Here is an 8,387-nt window from a genome sequence, read left to right as displayed (position 1 = left end):
ATGAGAAACTAATAGGTCTCTTTCACAGAAAGATTGAGCTCCTGGGTCTGTTGCCTTTTGCTGAGCCCTAGGAGTGGTCGCCCTTTAAGAATTATTTGTCGGTTGCTTTTAGTCCTGTGGGACCTGTGAGCATAAACCCCGCTGGCCACCAGGGCCAGGTGATGTAGAGCTGTCCCCTGGTAGCAGCCAGTAAAATTGGGGCACCAGACAAGGGTATAAGTTCCTTTCTAGGGAATACTGGCAAGCTAGAGTAAGGCAGAGGGAGAGTGCAAAGATTGTCTCGACTGGCCTCTGTTTTCCGATAGCCCCTATGCATGCCCCTAGGTGTGTACTAAACCAAAAGCCTGACCCTCAGACCAAAGCTCCAGGATAAGCAAGTAGGCCTCTTTCTCAGAAAGATTGGGAGTGTGTTTCATTCTGCTGTCTGTGCAGTGCCCTGGGGGTGGTAAACTGCCAAGAGCCATCCCTCCCATCGTTCTAGTCCCGCAGGACTGGCCCCCTGACCTCCGGAGCCAGGTGATCAAGGCACATGCCCAGGGTGGGCCCCACAAAAACCAGAGAACCAGAGAAGAAACCCAGAGCACTAGACACATGTAAAACTTCCCCTCTGAGAGATCCTGGCACACTGGAGTGTGGCAGAGGGAGAGTGTGCAGATGGTAACTGCTGGCTGGAGCGAGGCAGAGGGGGAGAAGAAGGATAGTGCCGCTGGAAAGAAAAAGAAGATGGTAAGTGCAGATGGTGCCCACCAGCCCCTGACCCCAGAGATGATCCCAGCAGACTTCTAGGTATGTGGTAATGTAGATGCCTGCCCCTCAGGCTGATGCTTTAAGAGTAGCAAGTCAGCTTCTTTTATATGAAGTCTGGGCAAGATCAGCTGTTTCCCTGGGGCGAGTGAGTACGAGTGTGTGAGCGCTTTAAAAGCTGTTTCTCACATTGCTATTGCCTTGTGGGTCTCGTGGTCATGACCCCCAGTGGTTTTCAAAGCTAGGTGTTTGGAGGCTCATATCTCAGGTGCAGGTCTTAAAAGTTGGGGTGCCCAATGTGAGGCTCAAACCCTTCACTCTACAGGGAGAAGCTCCTGATGGGGGTCATTACTCCAGGGGCGGGCCTTATGGCAAGATTGCGTCTCAGCTTCTCCTACCCACTTCATTGTGGGTTTTTTTTGTAGTTCACTTGATGTGTAGTCATTGTTTAGCTAGTTCTTAGGTTTTTCTCAGAGGAAATTGTTCCATATGTAGCTGTAGATCCAGTGTGTCTGTGAGACGAGGTGAGTTCAGGATCTTTCTATGTTGCCATCTTGAGCCAATGACATCAATATTTTGATTTCCTATCTGTCTAACTTACTAAATTCTCTTACTTACAATTTTAAGTGTGTCTGTATATTCCTTTGCATTATCTACTGAGACAGCTTTTTATCTGTAAATAATTTTTTTTTTCTGATTTCACAATCTTTGTAACTTTTCCTCCCATCTTTTCTGGTTTGTTTCTCACTGCCTCTTTGATCAGATCTTTATTCCAAATGAGCTGTCCAAAATGATTTGACCTTTATGGAATAAATAAATTTAAGTTTATATGCAGCCGCCTTGTGTGGATTTCTTTTCTGCTGGCTTTTCAGCTGGCGGTTTCTTGGTAGCAACAGCCTTTTTTTCTTTCCCTCCAAAGCTTTCAAACACCAACAGTCTTCTTTTCTTTCTACACTACCACTGGCTTCTTGCCTGGAGCCCCCTTCTCATCTGATTTGGCTTCTAGTGCTGTGTTGTCTACCTGGACTTTGTGATTCTTGGCCTGGTGAGGAGTGATGTTCCAGTGCACGGTTTTTGCGTATGGGTTTAGCTTCAACATGATTCTCAGGTTTTTAAGTGGATTCTTCTGTAGGAGTCTGTGATGAGTCTTCTTGCGTGGTTCTTGGAAGGATCTTTGGATCTCTGGGCTTTTCAAGATTCTGCTAAGGTCTGTATTGAGCATTTTATGCATGGGAAGGTCGCAGTCATTCTTGAGGGAGGCAGCTTTGCACCAAGTGCCGTGCACATCACATCCTTTTGTGGAAAAGCGCTTTCAGTCCAAATGCAGGAACGTCCCACACGCCCACCAGGAGCAAGTTTCAACACGTTCGCTTTGCTTATTTTAAGCTGAGTGATTTTAGGAATGTTTCTGAAGTCCTTGATAATGCAGGGCCCCCTGTGCTGGATACAGTGATAGCTTCTCATTTTGCTTTGCCAGCTCTCATTGGCTGAGAGGCATAGACCTTTTTGATATCATTCCAGGCCCTAAGCTTCCTAAGAAGCAAGATAACCTCCTTGGTCTTCTGGTAGCCTTCCGCTTTATCTTCAGCCACCAAAGGAAGTTCAGAAACTTCCTCAGTATGATGAGCTTTAGACAGGACCAGCACGGGCAAGGCTGAGACAGGGCACAGCAAATGGTACATCACTTCTGTGTTGCGTTCATGCTGTGGGTGCCAGTTGTGCCAGTGTTTCTGGTTGATGCCAACATGCAGCCCACAGTACGTATTTCCAAAAGCACCCTGGCCGTAATCATGGGCTAAATACTGACTACCTCGTAAATAAAACGGTAGGTCACTTTCTGGCATCCCTTGTGCTTTCTTTCTAAGACACACACGCTTATTGGACATCTCACTCTTCAAAGCAAGGAACGGACTTACTGGGTGCGGATTGTGGAGGTACCAGCAAGGTCATGCTAGTCTAAAGAAGAGTGAATTCGTTGGCAGTTCCAACCCAGAATTCTTGATGGCTATCTGGGGGACAGGTACCAACACTAGAACAAAAACAAAGGTTCCTCAAAATTTGGGAACTGGACCAATGACCAGATGAAAAGCAAGCTGGGTGTGCACATGTTCTGGGATGGCTGCCTGAAGCCCAGAGGATTTCTGATGCACTGTCTTTATGGACAGGCGTTGCTTGCTGTGTGTATTGAGCTGGCATGAAAGTATAGCAGCAACTGGGACACACTGGCTTTTGTCTCTTAATCTGCAAGCCCGTGGTTTTCTAGTGGGTGACAGTGTGATGATGATTCTCAGCTCATATGAAAAAGCTAATTCTTTATGGTAATATAAATCCATCAACCATGAGCTGAGCATAGCTGTGAAGAAAATTTGTCAGGTTAAGCAATTGTAGCACCTTGGTGACACAATATTTGACAGAAACCACATTTCTGTTACATTAAGGCATCCAAGTTGATCTTTTAAAGCATGACTTTCTCTTTTTTTTTAAACTGTATTATTGTAACACGTCACTTTTGAGCATCTAGCAATATACCATCCTGCCCTATTGCTCTTGAATTTGATATGAGTGAATGTCTGCCTTAAAATGCTCACAGTAACACGTTCTTTGCTCCCCAGCCCCCAGGGAACAATATGTTTTAATTAACATATACATTATACAAATATCTGCTCATCTTGGTTTTCTGCATGAAAGGGATTGAAACTTATTCCACCAAAGAAGCAAAATCAACACACTCAAAGGCTGGGTACGGGTGTATTAGCATTTCAGAGGCTCAAGTGTCATAACTGGTTTAACTAAACAAAGCTGTAATGTACATTTCAGAAAACTGCCAGGAAGGAAGATCCATTCTGGATTTGAATTGAATTCAAATAAATCCAGCACCATGTATCCGCGCTCAGCATATCCCTACTAGGGTTTCTACAGTTTATTTGCAATGAAAATCTTAAACTTGTTTGAAAAGAGACAAAACTGAAAGGTTTGTCCTCACAGAGTCATGGAAATATTTTGTGTCCTTAAGAGTGGTTAATGGTGACAAGCTATTTTTCAATTTCTACCTTGGTATAATTATTAAAATTTTAATCTTTAATTATAAATGTATTCATTTTGTTTGGGAGGTGGACTAAGTGAATAGATGGTGTATAATGCCTAGAGTCAGATTGATCAATGGTAGTGAAGAAGGCACACCAGCTATTATGTGTACATTTATACGTTTCTGCAAATTGATAGGAAATCGGTCTTTTAAAGGAAATCTAGGAAGCTAAGGAATTGGGATTACTCTTTAGTACTTAAAAATTATTTTTCATCTATTCTGAATCTTCGGATGAGGCAAGATGCTGGTGTAGTGTTATAATATTTCAAAGATACAGTGCAGATGGAAAGCTAACAACTTTAAGATCTGTTGAAAGAATAAAATCAACAGAACACAGTTTTTCAGGTTAAAAATAAATTTATAGGATTTCTTTTTTCCTTCAAGTCTCTGTTTATTTGTCACTCTAGTTTGTGTGAAACATTGTATCTTATTCTTCAGTTAAAATATAAAATATGAAAAGTTTCTTTTAGAAATACTAAAATGAGAGGCAATTATTCCACATTATGAAGCCCACCAGAGCTGCAGCATTGCACAACTGCAGTTGGAATTGTTCATATAGAAAACGGCAGCGCCGCTGTGCAACTACTTGTGAATGGAACTTGCCGGTGCTGAGCAATGCCCGGCAGCCTCCATGAGGGCTGTGAATGTTTCTTATCTCTTGTATCAAGTACATAAAGAGGAGGACTTGAAACTCTTCACTAGTTTTCCACTCTCTGTCTCTCCCCCACTACTGACAGCTCTTTAAATTACCTGAGTATCTTCTCCATTCCCCTGGAGGTGATTAGCCTCATTGGCTTGTCCTGTTATTGTGTCCAAGGGAGATGCAATACAGAGCCCTTAAGAGAGTACTAGCTTCTTTTTCTGTGAAAGATAAAAGAATAGGAACAATAAACCAGGATTCTTCAGTGACCCTATGTAGAGCACAGCCACACCTTCTTGCTTGACATCACAGACAAATCTGTATGAAGATCTTAGTTTGCAATGTGATACCAGCCATTCTTAACATTGGTTAGGCTGGGAGATTGCAGATCATAGCCTGTCTTGGTTAAAAGATTAATACCGTAAGTACTTGCAGGCCTATTCTAGTGGATTCGTTACAACTTATTGATGGAATCATGTTTCAAAGTACTTACCTCATCTGTAAAATGAGGACAATTCTTTCTTGGCTAATGTAGTGACTCTACAATGTATTAATATATTAACTCTTGAATGGTCTCAGGTCTCCTCTTGTTGGTCTTAAATTTGGGTCCCCCGAGGAAATGCATACACACCTATGTATATGTGTGTGTGTGTGTGTGTGTATGTATATACATACATGTGTATCTATGTATACACATCTCTATATGTATTCTCAGACAATTTGAGTTATGAACAAACTTCCGTAAGTTGTTTTCTTGTGGCAATGGCTTTGGATCCTTTCAATTTATGATGCAATATTTAGTGATTGAAGATTTCTGTACATTTTTACCTCTTTTTATTCAATATCTCTGCCACTTTTTGCTATCTCCTGCCTGTGTTCCAATTGCGTGTTTCATGGTAACTTTTTTTGTTATATATAAGTACGATGATGTTAGCTAGGTATTAAGCAGAGATATTTGGGTAAAGGGTCTGATAATAGAAAACTTGGGGGAAAGTGCCTATTACTCCATTTTAAAGACACCCTCTATAAAAATAATGTCTGTACTGATCATATGTACTAGGAGTGAGTGATCACACACAAAAAGTCCTTTGACTGCTCCCCTTGTGCTTTTAAGTATGCAGCAAATCAATAGTGTTTGGTAGGACTTCCCTGGTGGCGCAGTGGTTGAGAGTCCGCCTGCCGATGCAGGGGACACGGGTTCGTGCCCCGGTCCGGGAGGATCCCGCGTGCCGCGGAGCGGCTGGGCCCGTGAGCCATGGCCGCTGAGCCTGCGCGTCCGGAGCCTGTGCTCCGCAACGGGAGAGGCCACAACAGTGAGAGGCCCGCGTACTGCCAAAAAAAAAAAAAAAAAAAAATCGTGTTTGGTAGAAAGATATTTGGGAGATTTGAGAAATAAATTGAAGCTGTATTTTTAGTATCCAAAACAACAACAAAACGAGGCTCAAGTGGTTATTTATCCCGGAAATGAAAACCAAGCCCATGGAAAATAAACATGCATATCTAAAACTCTAATGTATTCATGGCCCTTCAGAAACACAATTCTGATTGGCTGTGTATCAAAATCTCTTTGGGATTACATTCTCCGGATTTTAAATTTATAAGGGAAACACTGCAAAACACAGCATCTGTCAGATATGATGTGAACTACTAGCTTAAGGCAGTTAATATTTCTACATTAGTTTGCACTCCATTTCTTTCGATGATGTCATATCTTTAAGAAGCTGGGTTTTCATTGATTGTTCTGACAAAAAATAAATACTGAACAAAAATCAACATGGAATGGGAAAGGAGGCTGGCAGCATCCAATCTGATGCCTTGATCTGATAAGTTCCAAGAGTTGGGGACTTCCCTGGTGGTGCAGTGATTAAGAATCTGCCTGCCAGTGCAAGGGACATGTGTTTGATCCCTAGTCTGGGAAGATCCCACATGCCGTGGAGCAAGTAAGCCTGTGCACCACAACTACTGAGCCTGTGCTTTAGAGCCTGCGAGCCACAACTACTGAGTCCACATGCCACAACTACTGAAGACCACGTGACTAGAGCCCGTACTCCGCAACAAAGAGAAGCCACTGCAATGAGAAGCCCGCGCACCGCAACGAAGAGTATCCCCCGCTCGCCACAACTAGAGAAGAGCCTGCATGCAGCAACGAAGACCCAATGCAGCCAAAAATAAATAAATTTATTAAAAAAAAAAAGTTCCAGGAGCACAAATCCATTTAGTGTGTAACTGTGGCTATTTAAAAATGAAACATATTCTTTTTCTCTTTTAATTTATATGTATTGTTTATTCAAAAGTTACTAAGTTGTTAAGACATAAATTATTAAGTTGTCTGAACCTAACTACTTCATAAACAGGATGATTAGGTTTTTGTCCTATCGAATGTCGTGGAAATATTACTGAGACACTAAGTGTCCTGTAAACCAAGGGAATCTGGGAACCTCTGAATTACACAGTTTTGTTGTTTGACACTTGAAAACTTTGGATCTGTTGTTTTTCTTTGAAAATAATCGACAAAGGCCAAGCGATACCCTAGGAAGTTTTTTTGGCGGGTGTGCGTATGATTTCTAGACTATGGCTAAATGTTCCCCAGATCACCAGTCTCTAACTCCCAATGAATTGAACTGGCGTTTTCTTATTTAGATAGTTTAGTTTAGTTTAGTTCTACTTTCCACAACGCTCACTTCTGGTGTGAGACCGATGAGGCGGCTCCACGGTAGACAAAGAAGTTCTTTACTAGGGGGACTCCTAGTGATTTGGTTCTGAGAAGCCCAGCCATAAGGAGGTGTAAGTGGGAAACCATTGCACACTGCTTGATGAAGGAATTGTTACATCCAGGTTTGGGATTCATTCTTGGACCAACCTGAGAAAGTGAAAATTATTCTCACCTTGGTCCTCATTCCAAAGGACGTGAAAATTATTTTAAATCTCCAGGGCAGCAATACGGAGCCAATTAGCCGTCACCTTTCCTCTACCTCATCAAAAAGTCTTCACTCTTCAGTGTTTAGCTCAAATTCCATTTTCTTCCTGAGTCTCGCCTTAATCCCCCAAATGAAGTTAGTCCGAGGCTTCCTTGGGTACTCATTTATATCAGTGTTCCTTATTGTTTATTTGTGCTTCCCCTAGTTTGTAAATTCATGAAAAATATAAATATATTTAGGAAATCTTTGTCCAGTTGTCCTAATGAGCTTCATAATCTCAGCAGTAGCCACAGACTCAATGACTTTTTTTGTCTTTTGGAAAACAAGTATCATTAACAAATTATTACTATTGTCCATTGCAAGACTCCTTAACCTTCTGACACTCATATAAAATGATAATAATTCTATAACATATCAGGATAAATGGATAAGGGGCATGACTGACTGAGGGGGAAGGCTCTGGTCACCCCCACTGTTGTGAGGCATTGATATCTCAGCGCACCTGTAACCCATGGGTGGCACACCAGTGCACTCTGATATATCGATTGGTAAGCTGGGTTTTATTGTACTTTGGTTACAATAACATTTTTGTGTATTCTCAGAAGACAACTTATAAACATTATAACAAATGTAATGTGTAAATCTTACAAAACTCCCATAAAATCTCTCTGTTCCAAAATCACTGAGCTTGCTATTTAACATTGTTACTGAAGTACTGTGCAGAGCTTGCCAGGAAACCCATCTCTCCCTGGGGCTTCTGCCCACAGAGGGATGTTCTGGGGTCGAGTCATTGAACAGTAGTCTTTTGAGATTCCATTACTGTAATCGTTTCTCATTCATGGACTATTTGCTGGACTGAGATCTGGAGTGTAAGTCAGGGAAGTAACACAGATGCATAGGCCTGAGTCAGTGCAGGGTAAGGAATGTAAAAAGTCATCAGACCATAGTCGTCTGGATCCATCATGTAACTCCACTGTTTAAAACCTTACAGTTGGGCTTC

General features: G+C 42.0%; 1 pseudogene across 1 annotated transcript; it reads right to left on the bottom strand.

The window, feature by feature from the left end:
- Positions 1-1,192: 1,192 nt before the first annotated feature.
- Positions 1,193-3,119, bottom strand: LOC307187720 (large ribosomal subunit protein uL4-like; annotated as a pseudogene). The gene has a single exon. The product of its transcript is annotated as a large ribosomal subunit protein uL4-like (transcript).
- Between the last annotated feature and the right edge of the window lie 5,268 nt (positions 3,120-8,387).

This window comes from Stenella coeruleoalba (assembly GCF_951394435.1).
Source record: "Stenella coeruleoalba genome assembly, chromosome: 6".
Lineage (NCBI taxonomy): Eukaryota > Metazoa > Chordata > Mammalia > Artiodactyla > Delphinidae > Stenella > Stenella coeruleoalba.
The sequence above is the reverse complement of the archived record's forward strand: the minus strand, read 5'-3'. Positions and strand labels throughout refer to the sequence as shown.